Source organism: Stigmatopora nigra, chromosome 16 (assembly GCF_051989575.1).
Source record: "Stigmatopora nigra isolate UIUO_SnigA chromosome 16, RoL_Snig_1.1, whole genome shotgun sequence".
In the NCBI taxonomy this organism is placed as follows: Eukaryota; Metazoa; Chordata; class Actinopteri; order Syngnathiformes; family Syngnathidae; genus Stigmatopora; species Stigmatopora nigra.
In genome coordinates, this window is record NC_135523.1 from 12,349,084 (window position 1) to 12,372,894 (window position 23,811).

Sequence of the window (23,811 nt, forward strand, 5' to 3'; positions counted from 1 at the left end):
GTTAGGGTTATTGTTAGGGGTTATGGTTTGGGTTATGGTTATGGTTTGGGTTAGGGTTATTGTTAGGGGTTGGGGTTATGGTTTGGGTTATGGTTTGGGTTATGGTTTGGGTTATGGTTTGGGTTATGGTTTGGGTTATGGTTTGGGTTATGGTTATTGTTAGGGGTTGGGGTTATGGTTTGGGTTAGGGTTATTGCTAGGGGTTATGGTTACTGTTAGGGTTATGGTTATGGTTTGGGTTAGAGTTATTGTTAGGGGTTGGGGTTATGGTTTGGGTTAGGGTTATTGTTAGGGGTTATGGTGATGGTTTGGGTTATGGTGATGGTTTGGTTTATGGTTATGGTTATGGTTGGGGTTAGGGTTATGGTTTAGGTTAGGTTTATTGTTAGGGGTTGGGGTTATGGTTTGGGTTAAGGTTATTGTTTGGCGTTGGGGTTATGGTTTGGGTTAGGGTTATTGTTAGGCGTTGGGGTAATAGTTTGTGTTAGGGTTATTGTTAGGGTTTAGGGGTTATGGTTTGGTTTACGGTTATGGTTAAGGTTATGGTTGGGGTTATGGTTTGGGTTAGCGTTACTTTTAGGTGTTAGGGGTTATGGTTTGGGTTATGGTTATTGTTGGGGTTATGGTTATGGATGGAATTATGGTTTGGGTTAGGGTTATTGTTGGGGGTTTGGTGTTATGGTTTGGGTTATGGTTATGGTTTGGGTTATGGTTATGGTTATGGTTTGGGTTATGGTTATGGTTTGGGTTATGGTTATGGTTATGGTTATGGTTATGGTTTGGGTTATGGTTATGGTTGGGGTTATGGTTTGGGGTAGGGTTATTGTTAGGGGTTATGGTTTGGGTTAGGGATATTGTTAGGGGTTAGGGGTTATGGTTTGGGAAAGGGTTGGGGTTATGGTTGGGGTTATGGTTGGGGTTATGGTTGGGGTAAGGGGTTGGGGTTATGGTTTGGGTTAGGGTTATTTTTAGGGGTTGGGGTTATGGTTTGGGTTAGGGTCATTGCTAGGGGTTATGTTTTGGGTTATGGTTATGGGTTGGGTTAGGGTTATTGTTTGTGGTTGGGGTTATGGTTTGGGTTAGGGTTATTGTTAGGGGTTATGGTTTGGGTTATGGTTACTGTTAGGGTTATGGTTATGGTTTGGGTTAGAGTTATTGTTAGGGGTTGGGGTTATGGTTTGGGTTAGGGTTAGGGTTATTGTTAGGGGTTATTGTGATGGTTTGGGTTATGGTGATGGTTTGGTTTATTGTTATGGTTGGGGTTATGGTTAGGGTTATGGTTTAGATTAGGTTTATTGTTAGGGGTTGGGGTTATGGTTTGGGTTAAGGTTATTGTTTGGCGTTGGGGTTATGGTTTGGGTTAGGGTTATTGTTAGGCGTTGGGGTAATAGTTTGTGTTAGGGTTATTGTTAGGGTTTAGGGGTTATGGTTTGGTTTACGGTTATGGTTAAGGTTATGGTTGGGGTTATGGTTTGGGTTAGCGTTATTTTTAGGGGTTAGGGGTTATGGTTTGGGTTATGGTTATTGTTGGGGTTATGGTTATGGATGGGATAATGGTTTGGGTTAGGGTTATTGTTAGGGGTTGGGGTAATAGTTTGTGTTAGGGTTATTGTTAGGGTTTAGGGGTTATGATTTGGTTTACGGTTATGGTTAAGGTTATGGTTGGGGTTATGGTTTGGGTTAGCGTTATTTTTAGGAGTTAGGGGTTATGGTTTGGGTTATGGTTATTGTTGGGGTCACTGTTATGGATGGGATTATGGTTTGGGTTAGGGTTATTGTTAGGGTTTAGGGGTTATGGTTTGGTTTACAGTTATGGTTAAGGTTATGGTTGGGGTTATGGTTTGGTTTACAGTTATGGTTAAGGTTATGGTTGGGGTTATGGTTTGGGTTAGGGTTATTGTTAGGGGTTGGGGTTATGGTTTGGGTTAGGGTTATTGTTAGGGGTTATGGTTTGGGTTATGGTTATGGTTGGGGTTATGGTTATGGTTTGGGTTAGGTTTTGGGTTAGGTTTTGGGTTAGGTTTTGGGTTAGGTTTTGGGTTAGGTTTTGGGTTAGGTTTTGGGTTAGGGTTATTGTTAGGGGTTGGGGTTATGGTTTGGGTTAGGGTTATTGTTAGGGGTTAGGGGTTATGGTTTGGGTTATGGTTTGGGTTATGGTTGGGGTTATGGTTGGGGTTATGGTTTGGGTTATGATTGGAGTTATGGTTGGGGTTATGGTTAGGGTTATGGTTAGGGTTGGGGTTATGGTTGGGGTTATGGCTATGGTTCGGAATATGGTTTTGGTTCGGGTTATGTTTATGGTTGGGAATCTGGTTATGGTTGGGGTTATGGTTTGGGTTTGGGTTATGGTTTAGGTTAGGGTTATTGTTAGGGGTTGGGGTTTTGGTTTGGGTTATGGTTTGGGTTATGGTTTGGGTTATGGTATGGGTTATGGTTTGGGTTATGGTTTGGGTTATGGTTTGGGTTATGGTTTGGGTTATGGTTTGGGTTATGGTTTGGGTTATGGTTTGGGTTATGGTTTGGGTTATGGTTTGGGTTATGGTTTGGGTTATGGTTTGGGTTATGGTTTGGGTTATGGTTTGGGTTATGGTTTGGGTTATGGTTTGGGTTATGGTTTGGGTTATGGTTTGGGTTATGGTTTGGGTTATGGTTTGGGTTATGGTTTGGGTAATGGTTTGGGTTATGGTTAGGGTTAGCGTTATTGTTAGGGGTTGGGGTTATGGTTTTGGCTAGGGTTATTGCTAGGGGTTATGTTTTGGGTTATGGTTATGGGTTGGGTTAGGGTTATTGTTTGTGGTTGGGGTTATGGTTTGGGTTAGGGTTATTGTTAGGGGTTATGGTTTGGGTTATGGTTATGGTTTGGGTTAGGGTTATTGTTAGGGGTTGGGGTTATGGTTTGGGTTATGGTTTGGGTTATGGTTTGGGTTATGGTTTGGGTTATGGTTTGGGTTATGGTTTGGGTTATGGTTTGGGTTATGGTTTGGGTTATGGTTTGGGTTATGGTTTGGGTTATGGTTTGGGTTATGGTTTGGGTTATGGTTTGGGTTATGGTTTGGGTTATGGTTTGGGTTATGGTTTGGGTTATGGTTTGGGTTATGGTTTGGGTTAGGGTTATTGTTAGGGGTTGGGGTTATGGTTTGGGTTAGGGTTATTGCTAGGGGTTATGTTTTGGGTTATGGTTATGGGTTCGGTTAGGGTTATTGTTTGTGGTTGGGGTTATGGTTTGGGTTAGGGTTATTGTTAGGGGTTATGGTTTGGGTTATGGTTACTGTTAGGGTTATGGTTATGGTTTGGGTTAGAGTTATTGTTAGGGGTTGGGGTTATGGTTTGGGTTAGGGTTATTGTTAGGGGTTATGGTGATAGTTTGGGTTATGGTGATGGTTTGGTTTATGGTTATGGTTGGGGTTAGGGTTATGGTTTAGGTTAGGTTTATTGTTAGGGGTTGGGGTTAAGGTTTGGGTTAAGGTTATTGTTTGGCGTTGGGGTTATGGTTTGGGTTAGGGTTATTGTTAGGCGTTGGGGTAATAGTTTGTGTTAGGGTTATTGTTAGGGTTTAGGGGTTATGGTTTGGTTTACGGTTATGGTTAAGGTTATGGTTGGGGTTATGGTTTGGGTTAGCGTTATTTTTAGGTAATAGGGGTTATGGTTTGGGTTATGGTTATTGTTGGGGTTATGGTTATGGATGGGATTATGGTTTGGGTTAGGGTTATTGTTGGGGGTTGGGTGTTATGGTTTGGGTTATGGTTATGGTTTGGGTTATGGTTATGGTTTGGGTTATGGTTATGGTTGGGGTTATGGTTTGGGTTAGGGTTATTGTTAGGGGTTATGGTTTGGGTTAGGGATATTGTTAGGGGTTAGGGGTTATGGTTTGGGTAAGGGTTGGGGTTATGGTTGGGGTTATGGTTGGGGTTATGGTTGGGGTTATGGTTGGGGTTATGGTTGGGGTTATGGTTGGGGTTATGGTTGGGGTTATGGTTGGGGTTATGGTTATGGTTGGGGTTATTGTTGGGGTTATGGTTGGGGTTATGGTTGGGGTTATGGTTGGGGTTATGGTTGGGGTTATGGCTATGGTTGGGGTTATGGTTTTGGTTGGGGTTATGGTTATGGTTGGGAATATGGTTATGGTTGGGGTTATGGTTTGGGTTAGGGTTATGGTTTGGGTTATGGTTTGGGTTATGGTTTGGGTTATGGTTTGGGTTATGGTTTGGGTTATGGTTTGGGTTATGGTTTGGGTTATGGTTTGGGTTATGGTTTGGGTTATGGTTTGGGTTCGGGTTATGGTTTGGGTTAGGGTTATGGTTTGGGTTATGGTTATGGTTGGGGTTATGGTTTAGGTTAGGGTTATTGTTAGGGGTTGGGGTTATGGTTTGGGTTAGGGTTATTGTTAGGGGTTATGGTTTGGGTTATGGTTATGGTTGGGGTTATGGTTATGGTTTGGGTTAGGTTTTGGGTTAGGTTTTGGGTTAGGTTTTGGGTTAGGTTTTGGGTTAGGTTTTGGGTTAGGTTTTGGGTTAGGGTTCTTGTTAGGGGTTGGGGTTATGGTTTGGGTTAGGGTTATTGTTAGGGGTTAGGGGTTATGGTTTGGGTTATGGTAATGGTTGGGGTTATGGTTAAGGTTAGGGTTATTGTTAGGGGTTGGGGTTTATGGTTTGGGTTAGGGTTATTATTAGGGGTTATGGTTTGGGTTGTTATGGTTTGGGTTAGGGATATTGTTAGGGGTTAGGGGTTATGGTTTGGGTTATGGTTATTGTTGGGGTTATGGTTATGGATGGGATAATGGTTTGGGTTAGGGTTATTGTTAGGGGTTAAGGTGATGGTTTGGGTTATGGTGATGGTTTGGTTTATGGTTATGGTTGGGGTTATGGTTAGGGTTATGGTTAGGGTTATGGTTTAGGTTAGGTTTATTGTTAGGGGTTGGGGTTATGGTTTGGGTTAGGGTTATTGTTAGGCGTTGGGGTTATGGTTTGGGTTAGGGTTATGGTTTGGGTTAGGGTTATTGTTAGGCGTTGGGGTAATAGTTTGTGTTAGGGTTATTGTTAGGGTTAAGGGGTTATGGTTTGGTTTACGGTTATGGTTAAGGTTATGGTTGGGGTTATGGTTTGAGTTAGCGTTATTTTTAGGGGTTAGGGGTTATGGTTTGGGTTATGGTTATTGTTGGGGTTATGGTTATGGATGGGATAATGGTTTGGGTTAGGGTTATTGTTAGGGGTTGGGGTAATAGTTTGTGTTAGGGTTATTGTTAGGGTTTAGGGGTTATGGTTTTGTTTACGGTTATGGTTAAGGTTATGGTTGGGGTTATGGTTTGGGTTAGCGTTATTTTTAGGGGTTAGGGGTTATGGTTTGGGTTATGGTTATTGTTGGGGTTACTGTTATGGATGGGATTAGGGTTTGGGTTAGGGTTATTGTTAGGGGTTGGGGTAATAGTTTGTGTTAGGGTTATTGTTAGGGTTTAGGCGTTATGGTTTGGTTTACGGTTATGATTAAGGTTATGGTTGGGGTTATGGTTGGGGTTATGGTTTGGGTTAGCGTTATTTTTAGGATTTAGGGGTTGTGGTTTGGGTTATAGTTATTGTTGGGGTTATGGTTATGGATGGGATTATGGTTAGGGTTAGGGTTATTGTTGGGGGTTGGGTGTTATGGTTTGGGTTATGGTTAGGGTTATGGTTATTGTTGGGGTTATGGTTGGGGTTATGGTTGGGGTTATGGTTGGGGTTATGGTTGGGGTTATGGTTGCGGTTATGGCTATGGTTGGGAATATGGTTTTGGTTGGGGTTATGGTTATGGTTGGGAATCTGGTTATGGTTGGGGTTATGGTTGGGGTTTATGGCTATGGTTGGGAATATGGTTTTGGTTGGGGTTATGGTTATGGTTGGGAATCTGGTTATGGTTGGGGTTATGGTTTGGGTTAGGGTTATGGTTTGGGTTAGGGTTATGGTTTGGGTGAGGGTTATGGTTTGGGTTAGGGTTATGGTTTAGGTTAGGTTTATTGTTCGGGGTTGGGGTTATGGTTTGGGTTAAGGTTGGGGTTATGGTTAGGGTTATGGTTTAGGTTAGGTTTATTGTTAGGGGTTGGGGTTATGGTTTGGGTTAAGGTTATTGTTTGGCGTTGGGGTAATAGTTTGTGTTAGGGTTATTGTTAGGGTTTAGGGGTTATGGTTTGGTTTATGGTTATTGTTAAGGTTATGGTTGGGGTTATGGTTTGGTTTTTGGTTATTGTTAAGGTTATGGTTGGGGTTATGGTTTGGGTTAGTGTTATTTTTAGGGGTTAGGGGTTATGGTTTGGGTTATGGTTATTGTTGGGGTTATGGTTGGGGTTATGGTTATGGTTGGGGTTATGGTTGGGGTTATGGTTGGGCTTATGGTTGGGGTTATGGTTGCGGTTATGGCTATGGTTGGGAATATGGATTTGGTTGGGGTTATGGTTATGGTTGGGAATCTGGTTATGGTTGGGGTTATGGTTAGGGTTATGGTTATGGTTGGGGTTATGGTTGGGGTTATGGTTGGGGTTATGGCTATGGTTGGGAATATGGTTTTGGTTGGGGTTATGGTTATGGTTGGGAATCTGGTTATGGTTGGGGTTATGGTTTGGGTTAGGGTTATGGTTTGGGTTAGGGTTAGGGTTATGGTTTGGGTTAGGGTTATGGTTTGGGTTATGGTTTGGGTTCGGGTTATGGTTTGGGTTAGGGTTATTGTTAGGGGTTTGGGGTTATGGTTTGGGTAATGGTTATGGTTGGGGTTATGGCTATGGATGGGATTATGGTTTGGGTTAGGGTTTTTGTTAGGGGTTTTGGTTAGGGTTATTGTTAGAAGTTAGGGGTTATGGTTTGGGTTATGGTTGGGGTTATGGTTTAGGTTAGGGTTATTGTTAGGGGTTGGGGTTATGGTTTGGGTTAGGGTTATTTTAAGGGATTAGGGGTTATGGTTTGGGTTTTGTTTATGGTTGGGGTTATGGTTTGGGTTAGGGTTATTGTTAGGGGTTGGGGTTATGGTTTGGGTTATGGTCGGGGTTATGGTCGGGGTTATGGTTGGGGTTATGGTTTGGGTTAGGGTTATTGTTAGGGGTTGGGGTTATGGTTTGGGTTATGGTCGGGGTTATGGTTGGGGTTATGGTTGGGGTTATGGTTGGGGTTATGGTTGGAGTTATGGTTGGGGTTATGGTTAGGGTTATGGTTAGGGTTGGGGTTATGGTTGGGGTTATGGCTATGGTTGGGAATATGGTTTTGGTTGGGGTTATGTTTATGGTCGGGAATCTGGTTGTGGTTGGGGTTATGGTTTAGGTTAGGGTTATTGTTAGGGGTTGGGGTTGTGGTTTGGGTTAGGAATATTGTAAGGGATAAGAGGTTATGGTTTAGGTTATGGTTTGGGTTATGGTTTGGGTTATGGTTTGGGTTATGGTTTGGGTTATGGTTTGGGTTATGGTTTGGGTTATGGTTTGGGTTATGGTTTGGGTTATGGTTTGGGTTAGCGTTATTGTTAGGGGTTGGGGTTATGGTTTTGGTTAGGGTTATTGCTAGGGGTTATGTTTTGGGTTATGGTTATGGGTTGGGTTAGGGTTATTGTTTGTGGTTGGGGTTATGGTTTGGGTTAGGGTTATTGTTAGGGGTTATGGTTTGGGTTATGGTTATGGTTTGGGTTAGGGTTATTGTTAGGGGTTGGGGTTATGGTTTGGGTTACGGTTTGGGTTATGGTTTGGGTTATGGTTTGGGTTATGGTTTGGGTTATGGTTTGGGTTATGGTTTGGGTTATGGTTTGGGTTATGGTTTGGGTTATGGTTTGGGTTATGGTTTGGGTTATGGTTTGGGTTATGGTTATTGTTAGGGGTTGGGGTTATGGTTTGGGTTAGGGTTATTGCTAGGGGTTATGGTTACTGTTAGGGTTATGGTTATGGTTTGGGTTAGAGTTATTGTTAGGGGTTGGGGTTATGGTTTGGGTTAGGGTTATTGTTAGGGGTTATGGTGATGGTTTGGGTTATGGTGATGGTTTGGTTTATGGTTATGGTTGGGGTTAGGGTTATTGTTTAGGTTAGGTTTATTGTTAGGGGTTGGGGTTATGGTTTGGGTTAAGGTTATTGTTTGGCGTTGGGGTTATGGTTTGGGTTAGGGTTATTGTTAGGCGTTGGGGTAATAGTTTGTGTTAGGGTTATTGTTAGGGTTTAGGGGTTATGGTTTGGTTTACGGTTATGGTTAAGGTTATGGTTGGGGTTATGGTTTGGGTTAGCGTTATTTTTAGGTGTTAGGGGTTATGGTTTGGGTTATGGTTATTGTTGGGGTTATGGTTATGGATGGAATTATGGTTTGGGTTAGGGTTATTGTTGGGGGTTTGGTGTTATGGTTTGGGTTATGGTTATGGTTTGGGTTATGGTTATGGTTATGGTTTTGGTTATGGTTATGGTTGGGGTTATGGATTGGGTTAGGGTTATTGTTAGGGGTTATGGTTTGGGTTAGGGATATTGTTAGGGGTTAGGGGTTATGGTTTGGGTAAGGGTTGGGGTTATGGTTGGGGTTATGGTTGGGGTTATGGTTGGGGTAAGGGGTTGGGGTTATGGTTTGGGTTAGGGTTATTTTTAGGGGTTGGGGTTATGGTTTGGGTTAGGGTCATTGCTAGGGGTTATGTTTTGGGTTATGGTTATGGTTATGGGTTGGGTTAGGGTTATTGTTTGTGGTTGGGGTTATGGTTTGGGTTAGGGTTATTGTTAGGGGTTATGGTTTGGGTTATGGTTACTGTTAGGGTTATGGTTATGGTTTGGGTTAGAGTTATTGTTAGGGGTTGGGGTTATGGTTTGGGTTAGGGTTAGGGTTATTGTTAGGGGTTATTGTGATGGTTTGGGTTATGGTGATGGTTTGGTTTATTGTTATGGTTGGGGTTATGGTTGGGGTAATAGTTTGTGTTAGGGTTATTGTTAGGGTTTAGGGGTTATGATTTGGTTTACTGTTATGGTTAAGGTTATGGTTGGGGTTATGGTTTGGGTTAGCGTTATTTTTAGGAGTTAGGGGTTATGGTTTGGGTTATGGTTATTGTTGGGGTTACTGTTATGGATGGGATTATGGTTTGGGTTAGGGTTATTGTTAGGGTTTAGGGGTTATGGTTTGGTTTACAGTTATGGTTAAGGTTATGGTTGGGGTTATGGTTTGGTTTACAGTTATTGTTAAGGTTATGGTTGGGGTTATGGTTTGGGTTAGGGTTATTGTTAGGGGTTGGGGTTATGGTTTGGGTTAGGGTTATTGTTAGGGGTTATGGTTTGGGTTATGGTTATGGTTGGGGTTATGGTTAGGTTTTGGGTTAGGGTTATTGTTAGGGGTTGGGGTTACGGTTTGGGTTAGGGTTATTGTTAGGGGTTAGGGGTTATGGTTTGGGTTATGGTTGGGGTTATGGTTGGGGTTATGGTTGGGGTTATGATTGGAGTTATGGTTGGGGTTATGGTTAGGGTTATGGTTAGGGTTGGGGTTATGGTTGGGGTTATGGCTATGGTTCGGAATATGGTTTTGGTTCGGGTTATGTTTATGGTTGGGAATCTGGTTATGGTTGGGGTTATGGTTTGGGTTTGGGTTATGGTTATGGTTTAGGTTAGGGTTATTGTTAGGGGTTGGGGTTATGGTTTGGGTTATGGTTTGGGTTATGGTTTGGGTTATGGTTTGGGTTATGGTTTGGGTTATGGTTTGGGTTATGGTTTGGGTTATGGTTTGGGTTATGGTTTGGGTTATGGTTTGGGTTATGGTTTGGGTTATGGTTTGGGTTATGGTTTGGGTTAGCGTTATTGTTAGGGGTTGGGGTTATGGTTTTGGTTAGGGTTATTGCTAGGGGTTATGTTTTGGGTTATGATTATGGTTATGGGTTGGGTTAGGGTTATTGTTTGTGGTTGGGGTTATGGTTTGGGTTAGGGTTATTGTTAGGGGTTATGGTTTGGGTTATGGTTATGGTTTGGGTTAGGGTTATTGTTAGGGGTTGGGGTTATGGTTTGGGTTATGGTTTGGGTTATGGTTTGGGTTATGGTTTGGGTTATGGTTTGGGTTATGGTTTGGGTTATGGTTTGGGTTATGGTTTGGGTTATGGTTTGGGTTATGGTTTGGGTTATGGTTTGGGTTAGGGTTATTGTTAGGGGTTGGGGTTATGGTTTGGGTTAGGGTTATTGCTAGGGGTTATGGTTTGGGTTAGGGTTATTGTTAGGGGTTATGGTTTGGGTTAGGGATATTGTTAGGGGTTAGGGGTTATGGTTTGGGTAAGGGTTGGGGTTATGGTTGGGGTTATGGTTGGGGTTATGGTTGGGGTTATGGTTGGGGTTATGGTTGGGGTTATGGTTATGGTTGGGGTTATGGTTGGGGTTATGGTTGGGGTTATGGTTGGGGTTATGGTTGGGGTTATGGCTATGGTTGGGGTTATGGTTTTGGTTGGGGTTATGGTTATGGTTGGGAATATGGTTATGGTTGGGGTTATGGTTTGGGTTAGGATTATGGTTTGGGTTAGGGTTATGGTTTGGGTTATGGTTTGGGTTATGGTTTGGGTTATGGTTTGGGTTATGGTTTGGGTTATGGTTTGGGTTATGGTTTGGGTTCGGGTTATGGTTTGGGTTAGGGTTATGGTTTGGGTTATGGTTATGGTTGGGGTTATGGTTTAGGTTAGGGTTATTGTTAGGGGTTGGGGTTATGGCTTGGGTTAGGGTTATTGTTAGGGGTTATGGTTTGGGTTATGGTTATGGTTGGGGTTATGGTTATGGTTTGGGTTAGGTTTTGGGTTAGGTTTTGGGTTAGGTTTTGGGTTAGGGTTCTTGTTAGGGGTTGGGGTTATGGTTTGGGTTAGGGTTATTGTTAGGGGTTAGGGGTTATGGTTTGGGTTATGGTAATGGTTGGGGTTATGGTTAAGGTTAGGGTTATATTTAGGGGTTGGGGTTTATGGTTTGGGTTAGGGTTATTATTAGGGGTTATGGTTTGGGTTGTTATGGTTTGGGTTAGGGATATTGTTAGGGGTTAGGGGTTATGGTTTGGGTTATGGTTATTGTTGGGGTTATGGTTATGGATGGGATAATGGTTTGGGTTAGGGTTATTGTTAGGGGTTATGGTGATGGTTTGGGTTATGGTGATGGTTTGGTTTATGGTTATGGTTGGGGTTATGGTTAGGGTTATGGTTAGGGTTATGGTTTAGGTTAGGTTTATTGTTAGGGGTTGGGGTTATGGTTTGGGTTAGGGTTATTGTTAGGCGTTGGGGTTATGGTTTGGGTTAGGGTTATGGTTTGGGTTAGGGTTATTGTTAGGCGTTGGGGTAATAGTTTGTGTTAGGGTTATTGTTAGGGATTAGGGGTTATGGTTTGGTTTACGGTTATGGTTAAGGTTATGGTTGGGGTTATGGTTTGAGTTAGCGTTATTTTTAGGGGTTAGGGGTTATGGTTTGGCTTATGGTTATTGTTGGGGTTATGGTTATGGATGGGATAATGGTTTGGGTTAGGGTTATTGTTAGGGGTTGGGGTAATAGTTTGTGTTAGGGTTATTGTTAGGGTTTAGGGGTTATGGTTTTGTTTACGGTTATGGTTAAGGTTATGGTTGGGGTTATGGTTTGGGTTAGCGTTATTTTTAGGGGTTAGGGGTTATGGTTTGGGTTATGGTTATTGTTGGGGTTACTGTTATGGATGGGATTAGGGTTTGGGTTAGGGTTATTGTTAGGGGTTGGGGTAATAGTTTGTGTTAGGGTTATTGTTAGGGTTTAGGCGTTATGGTTTGGTTTACGGTTATGATTAAGGTTATGGTTGGGGTTATGGTTTGGGTTAGCGTTATTTTTAGGATTTAGGGGTTGTGGTTTGGGTTATAGTTATTGTTGGGGTTATGGTTATGGATGGGATTATGGTTTGGGTTAGGGTTATTGTTGGGGGTTGGGTGTTATGGTTTGGGTTAGGGTTATTGTTGGGGGTTGGGTGTTATGGTTTGGGTTATGGTTAGGGTTATGGTTATGGTTGGGGTTATGGTTGGGGTTATGGTTGGGGTTATGGTTGGGGTTATGGTTGGGGTTATGGTTGGGGTTATGGTTGCGGTTATGGCTATGTTTGGGAATATGGTTTTGGTTGGGGTTATGGTTATGGTTGGGAATCTGGTTATGGTTGGGGTTATGGTTGGGGTTTATGGCTATGGTTGGGAATATGGTTTTGGTTGGGGTTATGGTTATGGTTGGGAATCTGGTTATGGTTGGGGTTATGGTTTGGGTTAGGGTTATGGTTTGGGTTAGGGTTATGGTTTGGGTTAGGGTTATGGTTTGGGTTCGGGTTATGGTTTAGGTTAGGTTTATTGTTCGGGGTTCGGGTTATGGTTTGGGTTAAGGTTGGGGTTATGGTTAGGGTTATGGTTTAGGTTAGGTTTATTTATAGGGGTTGGGGTTATGGTTTGGGTTAAGGTTATTGTTTGGCGTTGGGGTAATAGTTTGTGTTAGGGTTATTGTTAGGGTTTAGGGGTTATGGTTTGGTTTATGGTTATTGTTAAGGTTATGGTTGGGGTTATGGTTTGGTTTTTGGTTATTGTTAAGGTTATGGTTGGGGTTATGGTTTGGGTTAGTGTTATTTTTAGGGGTTAGGGGTTATGGTTTGGGTTATGGTTATTGTTGGGGTTATGGTTGGGGTTATGGTTATGGTTGGGGTTATGGTTGGGGTTATGGTTGGGCTTATGGTTGGGGTTATGGTTCGGGTTATGGCTATGGTTGGGAATATGGTTTTGGTTGGGGTTATGGTTATGGTTGGGAATCTGGTTATGGTTGGGGTTATGGTTTGGGTTAGGGTTATGGTTTGGGTTAGGGTTAGGGTTAGGGTTATGGTTTGGGTTTGGGTTAGGGTTAGGGTTATGGTTTGGGTTAGGGTTTTGGTTTGGGTTATGGTTTGGGTTCGGGTTATGGTTTGGGTTAGGGTTATTGTTAGGGGTTTGGGGTTATGGTTTGGGTAATGGTTATGGTTGGGGTTATGGCTATGGATGGGATTATGGTTTGGGTTAGGGTTTTTGTTAGGGGTTTTGGTTAGGGTTATTGTTAGAAGTTAGGGGTTATGGTTTGGGTTATGGTTGGGGTTATGGTTTAGGTTAGGGTTATTGTTAGGGGTTGGGGTTATGGTTTGGGTTAGGGTTATTTTAAGGGATTAGGGGTTATGGTTTGGGTTTTGTTTATGGTTGGGGTTAGGGTTATTGTTAGGGGTTGGGGTTATGGTTTGGGTTATGGTCGGGGTTATGGTTGGGGTTATGGTTGGAGTTATGGTTGGGGTTATGGTTAGGGTTATGGTTAGGGTTGGGGTTATGGTTGGGGTTATGGCTATGGTTGGGAATATGGTTTTGGTTGGGGTTATGTTTATGGTCGGGAATCTGGTTGTGGTTGGGGTTATGGTTTAGGTTAGGGTTATTGTTAGGGGTTGGGGTTGTGGTTTGGGTTAGGAATATTGTAAGGGATAAGAGGTTATGGTTTAGGTTATGGTTTGGGTTATGGTTTGGGTTATGGTTTGGGTTATGGTTTGGGTTATGGTTTGGGTTATGGTTTGGGTTATGGTTTGGGTTAGCGTTATTGTTAGGGGTTGGGGTTATGGTTTTGGTTAGGGTTATTGCTAGGGGTTATGTTTTGGGTTATGGTTATGGGTTGGGTTAGGGTTATTGTTTGTGGTTGGGGTTATGGTTTGGGTTAGGGTTATTGTTAGGGGTTATGGTTTGGGTTATGGTTATGGTTTGGGTTAGGGTTATTGTTAGGGGTTGGGGTTATGGTTTGGGTTATGGTTTGGGTTATGGTTTGGGTTATGGTTTGGGTTATGGTTTGGGTTATGGTTTGGGTTATGGTTTGGGTTATGGTTTGGGTTATGGTTTGGGTTATGGTTTGGGTTATGGTTTGGGTTATGGTTATTGTTAGGGGTTGGGGTTATGGTTTGGGTTAGGGTTATTGCTAGGGGTTATGGTTACTGTTAGGGTTATGGTTATGGTTTGGGTTAGAGTTATTGTTAGGGGTTGGGGTTATGGTTTGGGTTAGGGTTATTGTTAGGGGTTATGGTGATGGTTTGGGTTATGGTGATGGTTTGGTTTATGGTTATGGTTGGGGTTAGGGTTATGGTTTAGGTTAGGTTTATTGTTAGGGGTTGGGGTTATGGTTTGGGTTAAGGTTATTGTTTGGCGTTGGGGTTATGGTTTGGGTTAGGGTTATTGTTAGGCGTTGGGGTAATAGTTTGTGTTAGGGTTATTGTTAGGGTTTAGGGGTTATGGTTTGGTTTACGGTTATGGTTAAGGTTATGGTTGGGGTTATGGTTTGGGTTAGCGTTATTTTTAGGTAATAGGGGTTATGGTTTGGGTTATGGTTATTGTTGGGGTTATGGTTATGGATGGGATTATGGTTTGGGTTAGGGTTATTGTTGGGGGTTGGGTGTTATGGTTTGGGTTATGGTTATGGTTTGGGTTATGGTTATGGTTATGGTTTGGGTTATGGTTATGGTTGGGGTTATGGTTTGGGTTAGGGTTATTGTTAGGGGTTATGGTTTGGGTTAGGGATATTGTTAGGGGTTAGGGGTTATGGTTTGGGTAAGGGTTGGGGTTATGGTTGGGGTTATGGTTGGGGTAAGGGGTTGGGGTTATGGTTTGGGTTAGGGTTATTTTTAGGGGTTGGGGTTATGGTTTGGGTTAGGGTCATTGCTAGGGGTTATGTTTTGGGTTATGGTTATGGTTATGGGTTGGGTTAGGGTTATTGTTTGTGGTTGGGGTTATGGTTTGGGTTAGGGTTATTGTTAGGGGTTATGGTTTGGGTTAAGGTTACTGTTAGGGTTATGGTTATGGTTTGGGTTAGAGTTATTGTTAGGGGTTGGGGTTATGGTTTGGGTTAGGGTTAGGGTTATTGTTAGGGGTTATTGTGATGGTTTGGGTTATGGTGATGGTTTGGTTTATTGTTATGGTTGGGGTTATGGTTGGGGTAATAGTTTGTGTTAGGGTTATTGTTAGGGTGTTAGTGGTTATGATTTGGTTTACGGTTATGGTTAAGGTTATGGTTGGGGTTATGGTTTGGGTTAGCGTTATTTTTAGGAGTTAGTGGTTATGGTATGGGTTATGGTTATTGTTGGGGTTACTGTTATGGATGGGATTATGGTTTGGGTTAGGGTTATTGTTAGGGTTTAGGGGTTATGGTTTGGTTTACAGTTATGGTTAAGGTTATGGTTGGGGTTATGGTTTGGTTTACAGTTATGGTTAAGGTTATGGTTGGGGTTATGGTTTGGGTTAGGGTTATTGTTAGGGGTTGGGGTTATGGTTTGGGTTAGGGTTATTGTTAGGGGTTATGGTTTGGGTTATGGTTATGGTTGGGGTTATGGTTAGGTTTTGGGTTAGGGTTATTGTTAGGGGTTGGGGTTATGGTTTGGGTTAGGGTTATTGTTAGGGGTTAGGGGTTATGGTTTGGGTTATGGTTGGGGTTATGGTTGGGGTTATGGTTTGGGTTATGATTGGAGTTATGGTTGGGGTTATGGTTAGGGTTATGGTTAGGGTTGGGGTTATGGTTGGGGTTATGGCTATGGTTCGGAATATGGTTTTGGTTCGGGTTATGTTTATGGTTGGGAATCTGGTTATGGTTGGGGTTATGGTTTGGGTTTGGGTTATGGTTATGGTTTAGGTTAGGGTTATTGTTAGGGGTTGGGGTTATGGTTTGGGTTATGGTTTGGGTTATGGTTTGGGTTATGGTTTGGGTTATGGTTTGGGTTATGGTTTGGGTTATGGTTTGGGTTATGGTTTGGGTTATGGTTTGGGTTATGGTTTGGGTTATGGTTTGGGTTATGGTTTGGGTTATGGTTTGGGTTAGCGTTATTGTTAGGGGTTGGGTTTATGGTTTTGGTTAGGGTTATTGCTAGGGGTTATGTTTTGGGTTATGGTTATGGTTATGGGTTGGGTTAGGGTTATTGTTTGTGGTTGGGGTTATGGTTTGGGTTAGGGTTATTGTTAGGGGTTATGGTTTGGGTTATGGTTATGGTTTGGGTTAGGGTTATTGTTAGGGGTTGGGGTTATGGTTTGGGTTATGGTTTGGGTTATGGTTTGGGTTATGGTTTGGGTTATGGTTTGGGTTATGGTTTGGGTTATGGTTTGGGTTATGGTTTGGGTTATGGTTTGGGTTATGGTTTGGGTTATGGTTTGGGTTATGGTTTGGGTTATGGTTTGGGTTATGGTTTGGGTTATGGTTTGGGTTATGGTTTGGGTTATGGTTTGGGTTATGGTTTGGGTTATGGTTTGGGTTATGGTTTGGGTTATGGTTTGGGTTATGGTTTGGGTTATGGTTTGGGTTATGGTTTGGGTTATGGTTTGGGTTATGGTTTGGGTTAGGGTTATTGTTAGGGGTTGGGGTTATGGTTTGGGTTAGGGTTATTGCTAGGGGTTATGTTTTGGGTTATGGTTATGGTTATGGGTTCGGTTAGGGTTATTGTTTGTGGTTGGGGTTATGGTTTGGGTTAGGGTTATTGTTAGGGGTTATGGTTTGGGTTATGGTTACTGTTAGGGTTATGGTTATGGTTTGGGTTAGAGTTATTGTTAGGGGTTGGGGTTATGGTTTGGGTTAGGGTTATTGTTAGGGGTTATGGTGATAGTTTGGGTTATGGTGATGGTTTGGTTTATGGTTATGGTTGGGGTTAGGGTTATGGTTTAGGTTAGGTTTATTGTTAGGGGTTGGGGTTAAGGTTTGGGTTAAGGTTATTGTTTGGCGTTGGGGTTATGGTTTGGGTTAGGGTTATTGTTAGGCGTTGGGGTAATAGTTTGTGTTAGGGTTATTGTTAGGGTTTAGGGGTTATGGTTTGGTTTACGGTTATGGTTAAGGTTATGGTTGGGGTTATGGTTTGGGTTAGCGTTATTTTTAGGTAATAGGGGTTATGGTTTGGGTTATGGTTATTGTTGGGGTTATGGTTATGGATGGGATTATGGTTTGGGTTAGGGTTATTGTTGGGGGTTGGGTGTTATGGTTTGGGTTATGGTTATGGTTTGGGTTATGGTTATGGTTTGGGTTATGGTTATGGTTGGGGTTATGGTTTGGGTTAGGGTTATTGTTAGGGGTTATGGTTTGGGTTAGGGATATTGTTAGGGGTTAGGGGTTATGGTTTGGGTAAGGGTTGGGGTTATGGTTGGGGTTATGGTTGGGGTTATGGTTGGGGTTATGGTTGGGGTTATGGTTGGGGTTATGGTTGGGGTTATGGTTGGGGTTATGGTTATGGTTGGGGTTATTGTTGGGGTTATGGTTGGGGTTATGGTTGGGGTTATGGTTGGGGTTATGGTTGGGGTAATGGCTATGGTTGGGGTTATGGTTTTGGTTGGGGTTATGGTTATGGTTGGGAATATGGTTATGGTTGGGGTTATGGTTTGGGTTAGGGTTATGGTTTGGGTTAGGGTTATGGTTTGGGTTCGGGTTATGGTTTGGGTTAGGGTTATGGTTTGGGTTATGGTTATGGTTGGGGTTATGGTTTAGGTTAGGGTTATTGTTAGGGGTTGGGGTTATGGTTTGGGTTAGGGTTATTGTTAGGGGTTATGGTTTGGGTTATGGTTATGGTTGGGGTTATGGTTATGGTTTGGGTTAGGTTTTGGGTTAGGTTTTGGGTTAGGTTTTGGGTTAGGGTTCTTGTTAGGGGTTGGGGTTATGGTTTGGGTTAGGGTTATTGTTAGGGGTTAGGGGTTATGGTTTGGGTTATGGTAATGGTTGGGGTTATGGTTTAGGTTAGGGTTATTGTTAGGGGTTGGGGTTTATGGTTTGGGTTAGGGTTATTATTAGGGGTTATGGTTTGGGTTGTTATGGTTTGGGTTAGGGATATAGTTAGGGGTTAGGGGTTATGGTTTGGGTTAGGGTTATTGTTAGGGGTTGGGGTTATGGTTTGGGTTATGGTTGGGGTTACGGTTGGGGTTATGGTTTGGGTTATGATTGGAGTTATGGTTGGGGTTATGGTTAGGGTTATGGTTAGGGTTGGGGTTATGGTTGGGGTTATGGCTATGGTTGGGAATATGGTTTTGATTTGGGTTATGTTTATGGTTGGGAATCTGGTTATGGTTGGGGTTATGGTTTGGGTTAGGGTTATGGTTATGGTTTAGGTTAGGGTTTTTGTTAGGGGTTGGGGTTATGGTTTGGGTTATGGTTTGGGTTATGGTTTGGGTTATGGTTTGGGTTATGGTTTGGGTTATGGTTTGGGTTATGGTTTGGCTTATGGTTTGGGTTATGGTTTGGGTTATGGTTTGGGTTATGGTTTGGGTTATGGTTTGGGTTATGGTTTGGGTTATGGTTTGGGTTATGGTTTGGGTTATGGTTTGGGTTATGGTTTGGGTTATGGTTTGGGTTATGGTTTGGGTTATGGTTTGGGTTATGGTTTGGGTTATGGTTTGGGTTATGGTTTGGGTTATGGTTTGGGTTATGGTTTGGGTTATGGTTTGGGTTATGGTTTGGGTTATGGTTTGGGTTATGGTTTGGGTTATGGTTTGGGTTAGGGTTATTGTTAGGGGTTGGGGTTATGGTTTGGGTTAGGGTTATTGCTAGGGGTTATGTTTTGGGTTATGGTTATGGTTATGGGTTCGGTTAGGGTTATTGTTTGTGGTTGGGGTTATGGTTTGGGTTAGGGTTATTGTTAGGGGTTATGGTTTGGGTTATGGTTACTGTTATGGTTATGGTTATGGTTTGGGTTAGAGTTATTGTTAGGGGTTGGGGTTATGGTTTGGGTTAGGGTTATTGTTAGGGGTTATGGTGATAGTTTGGGTTATGGTGATGGTTTGGTTTATGGTTAGGTTGGGGTTAGGGTTATGGTTTAGGTTAGGTTTATTGTTAGGGGTTGGGATTAAGGTTTGGGTTAAGGTTATTGTTTGGCGTTGGGGTTATGGTTTGGGTTAGGGTTATTGTTAGGCGTTGGGGTAATAGTTTGTGTTAGGGTTATTGTTAGGGTTTAGGGGTTATGGTTTGGTTTACGGTTATGGTTAAGGTTATGGTTGGGGTTATGGTTTGGGTTAGCGTTATTTTTAGGTGTTAGGGGTTATGGTTTGGGTTATGGTTATTGTTGGGGTTATGGTTATGGATGGGATTATGGTATGGGTTAGGGTTATTGTTGGGGGTTGGGTGTTATGGTTTGGGTTATGGTTATGGTTTGGGTTATGGTTATGGTTTGGGTTATGGTTATGGTTGGGGTTATGGTTTGGGTTTGGGTTATTGTTAGGGGTTATGGTTTGGGTTAGGGATATTGTTAGGGGTTATGGTTTGGGTAAGGGTTGGGGTTATGGTTGGGGTTATGGTTGGGGTTATGGTTGGGGTTATGGTTATGGTTGGGGTTATTGTTGGGGTTATGGTTGGGGTTATGGTTGGGGTTATGGTTGGGGTTATGGCTATGGTTGGGGTTATGGTTTTGGTTGGGGTTATGGTTATGGTTGGGAATATGGTTATGGTTGGGGTTATGGTTTGGGTTAGGGTTATGGTTTGGGTTATGGTTTGGTTTCGGGTTATGGTTTGGGTTAGGGTTATGGTTTGGGTTATGGTTATGGTTGGGGTTATGGTTTAGGTTAGGGTTATTGTTAGGGGTTGGGGTTATGGTTTGGGTTAGGGTTATTGTTAGGGGTTATGGTTTGGGTTATGATTATGGTTGGGGTTATGGTTATGGTTTGGGTTAGGTTTTGGGTTAGGTTTTGGGTTAGGTTTTGGGTTAGGTTTTGGGTTAGGGTTCTTGTTAGGGGTTGGGGTTATGGTTTGGGTTAGGGTTATTGTTAGGGGTTAGGGGTTATGGTTTGGGTTATGGTAATGGTTGGGGTTATGGTTTAGGTTAGGGTTATTGTTAGGGGTTGGGGTTTATGGTTTGGGTTAGGGTTATTATTAGGGGTTATGGTTTGGGTTGTTATGGTTTGGGTTAAGGATATAGTTAGGGTTTAGGGGTTATGGTTTGGGTTAGGGTTATTGTTAGGGGTTGGGGTTATGGTTTGGGTTATGGTTGGGGTTACGGTTGGGGTTATGGTTTGGGTTATGATTGGAGTTATGGTTGGGGTTATGGTTGGGGTTATGGTTAGGGTTATGGTTAGGGTTGGGGTTATGGTTGGGGTTATGGCTATGGTTGGGAATATGGTTTTGATTCGGGTTATGTTTATGGTTGGGAATCTGGTTATGGTTGGGGTTATGGTTTGGGTTAGGGTTATGGTTATGGTTTAGGTTAGGGTTTTTGTTAGGGGTTGGGGTTATGGTTTGGGTTATGATTTGGGTTATGGTTTGGGTTATGGTTTGGGTTATGGTTTGGGTTATGGTTTGGGTTATGGTTTGGGTTATGTATGGTTTGGGTTATGGTTTGGGTTATGGTTTGGGTTATGGTTTGGGTTATGGTTTGGGTTATGGTTTGGGTTATGGTTTGGGTTATGGTTTGGGTTATGGTTTGGGTTATGGTTTGGGTTATGGTTTGGGTTATGGTTTGGGTTATGGTTTGGGTTATGGTTTGGGTTATGGTTTGGGTTATGGTTTGGGTTATGGTTTGGGTTATGGTTTGGGTTATGGTTTGGGTTATGGTTTGGGTTATGGTTTGGGTTATGGTTGGGGTTATGGTTTAGGTTAGGGTTATTGTTAGGGGTTGGGGTTATGGTTTGGGTTAGGGTTATTTTAAGGGATTAGGGGTTATGGTTTGGGTTTTGTTTATGGTTGGGGTTATGGTTTGGGTTAGGGTTATTGTTAGGGGTTGGGGTTATGGTTTGGGTTATGGTCGGGGTTATGGTCGGGGTTATGGTTGGGGTTATGGTTGGGGTTATGGTTGGGGTTATGGTTGGAGTTATGGTTGGGGGTATGGTTAGGGTTATGGTTAGGGTTGGGGTTATGGTTGGGGTTATGGCTATGGTTGGGAATATGGTTTTGGTTGGGGTTATGTTTATGGTCGGGAATCTGGTTGTGGTTGGGGTTATGGTTTAGGTTAGGGTTATTGTTAGGGGTTGGGGTTGTGGTTTGGGTTAGGAATATTGTAAGGGATAAGAGGTTATGGTTTAGGTTATGGTTTGGGTTATGGTTTGGGTTATGGTTTGGGTTAGCGTTATTGTTAGGGGTTGGGGTTATGGTTTTGGTTAGGGTTATTGCTAGGGGTTATGTTTTGGGTTATGGTTATGGTTATGGGTTGGGTTAGGGTTATTGTTTGTGGTTGGGGTTTGGGTTATTGTTAGGGTTATGGTTTGGGTTATGGTTATGGTTTGGGTTAGGGTTATTGTTAGGGGTTGGGGTTATGGTTTGGGTTATGGTTTGGGTTATGGTTTGGGTTATGGTTTGGGTTATGGTTTGGGTTATGGTTTGGGTTATGGTTTGGGTTATGGTTTGGGTTATGGTTTGGGTTATGGTTTGGGTTATGGTTATTAATAGGGGTTGGGGTTATGGTTTGGGTTAGGGTTATTGCTAGGGGTTATGGTTACTGTTAGGGTTATAGTTATGGTTTGGGTTAGAGTTATTGTTAGGGGTTGGGGTTATGGTTTGGGTTAGGGTTATTGTTAGGGGTTATGGTGATGGTTTGGGTTATGGTGATGGTTTGGTTTATGGTTATGGTTGGGGTTAGGGTTATGGTTTAGGTTAGGTTTATTGTTAGGGGTTGGGGTTATGGTTTGGGTTAAGGTTATTGTTTGGGGTTGGGGTTATGGTTTGGGTTAGGGTTATTGTTAGGCGTTGGGGTAATAGTTTGTGTTAGGGTTATTGTTAGGGTTTAGGGGTTATGGTTTGGTTTACGGTTATGGTTAAGGTTATGGTTGGGGTTATGGTTTGGGTTAGCGTTATTTTTAGGTGTTAGGGGTTATGGTTTGGGTTATGGTTATTGTTGGGGTTATGGTTATGGATGGAATTATGGTTTGGGTTAGGGTTATTGTTGGGGGTTTGGTGTTATGGTTTGGGTTATGGTTATGGTTTGGGTTATGGTTATGGTTTGGGTTATGGTTATGGTTGGGGTTATGGTTTGGGTTAGGGTTATTGTTAGGGGTTATGGTTTGGGTTAGGGATATTGTTAGGGGTTAGGGGTTATGGTTTGGGTAAGGGTTGGGGTTATGGTTGGGGTTATGGTTGGGGTTATGGTTGGGGTAAGGGGTTGGGGTTATGGTTTGGGTTAGGGTTATTTTTAGGGGTTGGGGTTATGGTTTGGGTTAGGGTCATTGCTAGGGGTTATGTTTTGGGTTATGGTTATGGTTATGGGTTGGGTTAGGGTTATTGTTTGTGGTTGGGGTTATGGTTTGGGTTAGGGTTATTGTTAGGGGTTATGGTTTGGGTTATGGTTACTGTTAGGGTTATGGTTATGGTTTGGGTTAGAGTTATTGTTAGAGGTTGGGGTTATGGTTTGGGTTAGGGTTAGGGTTATTGTTAGGGGTTATTGTGATGGTTTGGGTTATGGTGATGGTTTGGTTTATTGTTATGGTTGGGGTTATGGTTGGGGTAATAGTTTGTGTTAGGGTTATTGTTAGGGTTTAGGGGTTATGATTTGGTTTACGGTTATGGTTAAGGTTATGGTTGGGGTTATGGTTTGGGTTAGCGTTATTTTTAGGAGTTAGTGGTTATGGTATGGGTTATGGTTATTGTTGGGGTTACTGTTATGGATGGGATTATGGTTTGGGTTAGGGTTATTGTTAGGGGTTGGGGTTATGGTTTGGGTAAGGGTTATGGTTTGGGTTAGGGTTAGGGTTATTGTTAGGGGTTAGTGTGATGGTTTGGGTTATGGTGATGGTTTGGTTTATTGTTATGGTTGGGGTTATGGTTAGGGTTATGGTTTAGGTTAGGTTTATTGTTAGGGGTTGGGGTTATGGTTTGGGTTAAGGTTATTGTTTGGCGTTGGGGTTATGGTTTGGGTTAGGGTTATTGTTAGGCGTTGGGGTAATAGTTTGTGTTAGGGTTATTGTTAGGGTTTAGGGGTTATGGTTTGGTTTACGGTTATGGTTAAGGTTATGGTTGGGGTTATGGTTTGGGTTAGCGTTATTTTTAGGGGTTAGGGGTTATGGTTTGGGTTATGGTTATTGTTGGGGTTATGGTTATGGATGGGATAATGGTTTGGGTTAGGGTTATTGTTAGGGGTTGGGGTAATAGTTTGTGTTAGGGTTATTGTTAGGGTTTAGGGGTTATGATTTGGTTTACGGTTATGGTTAAGGTTATGGTTGGGGTTATGGTTTGGGTTAGCGTTATTTTTAGGAGTTAGGGGTTATGGTTTGGGTTATGGTTATTGTTGGGGTTACTGTTATGGATGGGATTATGGTTTGGGTTAGGGTTATTGTTAGGGTTTAGGGGTTATGGTTTGGTTTACAGTTATGGTTAAGGTTATGGTTGGGGTTATGGTTTGGTTTACAGTTATGGTTAAGGTTATGGTTGGGGTTATGGTTTGGGTTAGGGTTATTGTTAGGGGTTGGGGTTATGGTTTGGGTTAGGGTTATTGTTAGGGGTTATGGTTTGGGTTATGGTTATGGTTGGGCTTATGGTTATGGTTTGGGTTAGGTTTTGGGTTAGGGTTATTGTTAGGGGTTGGGGTTATGGTTTGGGTTAGGGTTATTGTTAGGGGTTAGGGGTTATGGTTTGGGTTATGGTTGGGGTTATGGTTGGGGTTATGGTTTGGGTTATGATTGGAGTTATGGTTGGGTTTATGGTTAGGGTTATGGTTAGGGTTGGGGTTATGGTTGGGGTTATGGCTATGGTTCGTAATATGGTTTTGGTTCGGGTTATGTTTATGGTTGGGAATCTGGTTATGGTTGGGGTTATGGTTTGGGTTTGGGTTATGGTTATGGTTTAGGTTAGGGTTATTGTTAGGGGTTAGGGTTATGGTTTGGGTTATGGTTTGGGTTATGGTTTGGGTTATGGTTTGGGTTATGGTTTGGGTTATGGTTTGGGTTATGGTTTGGGTTATGGTTTGGGTTATGGTTT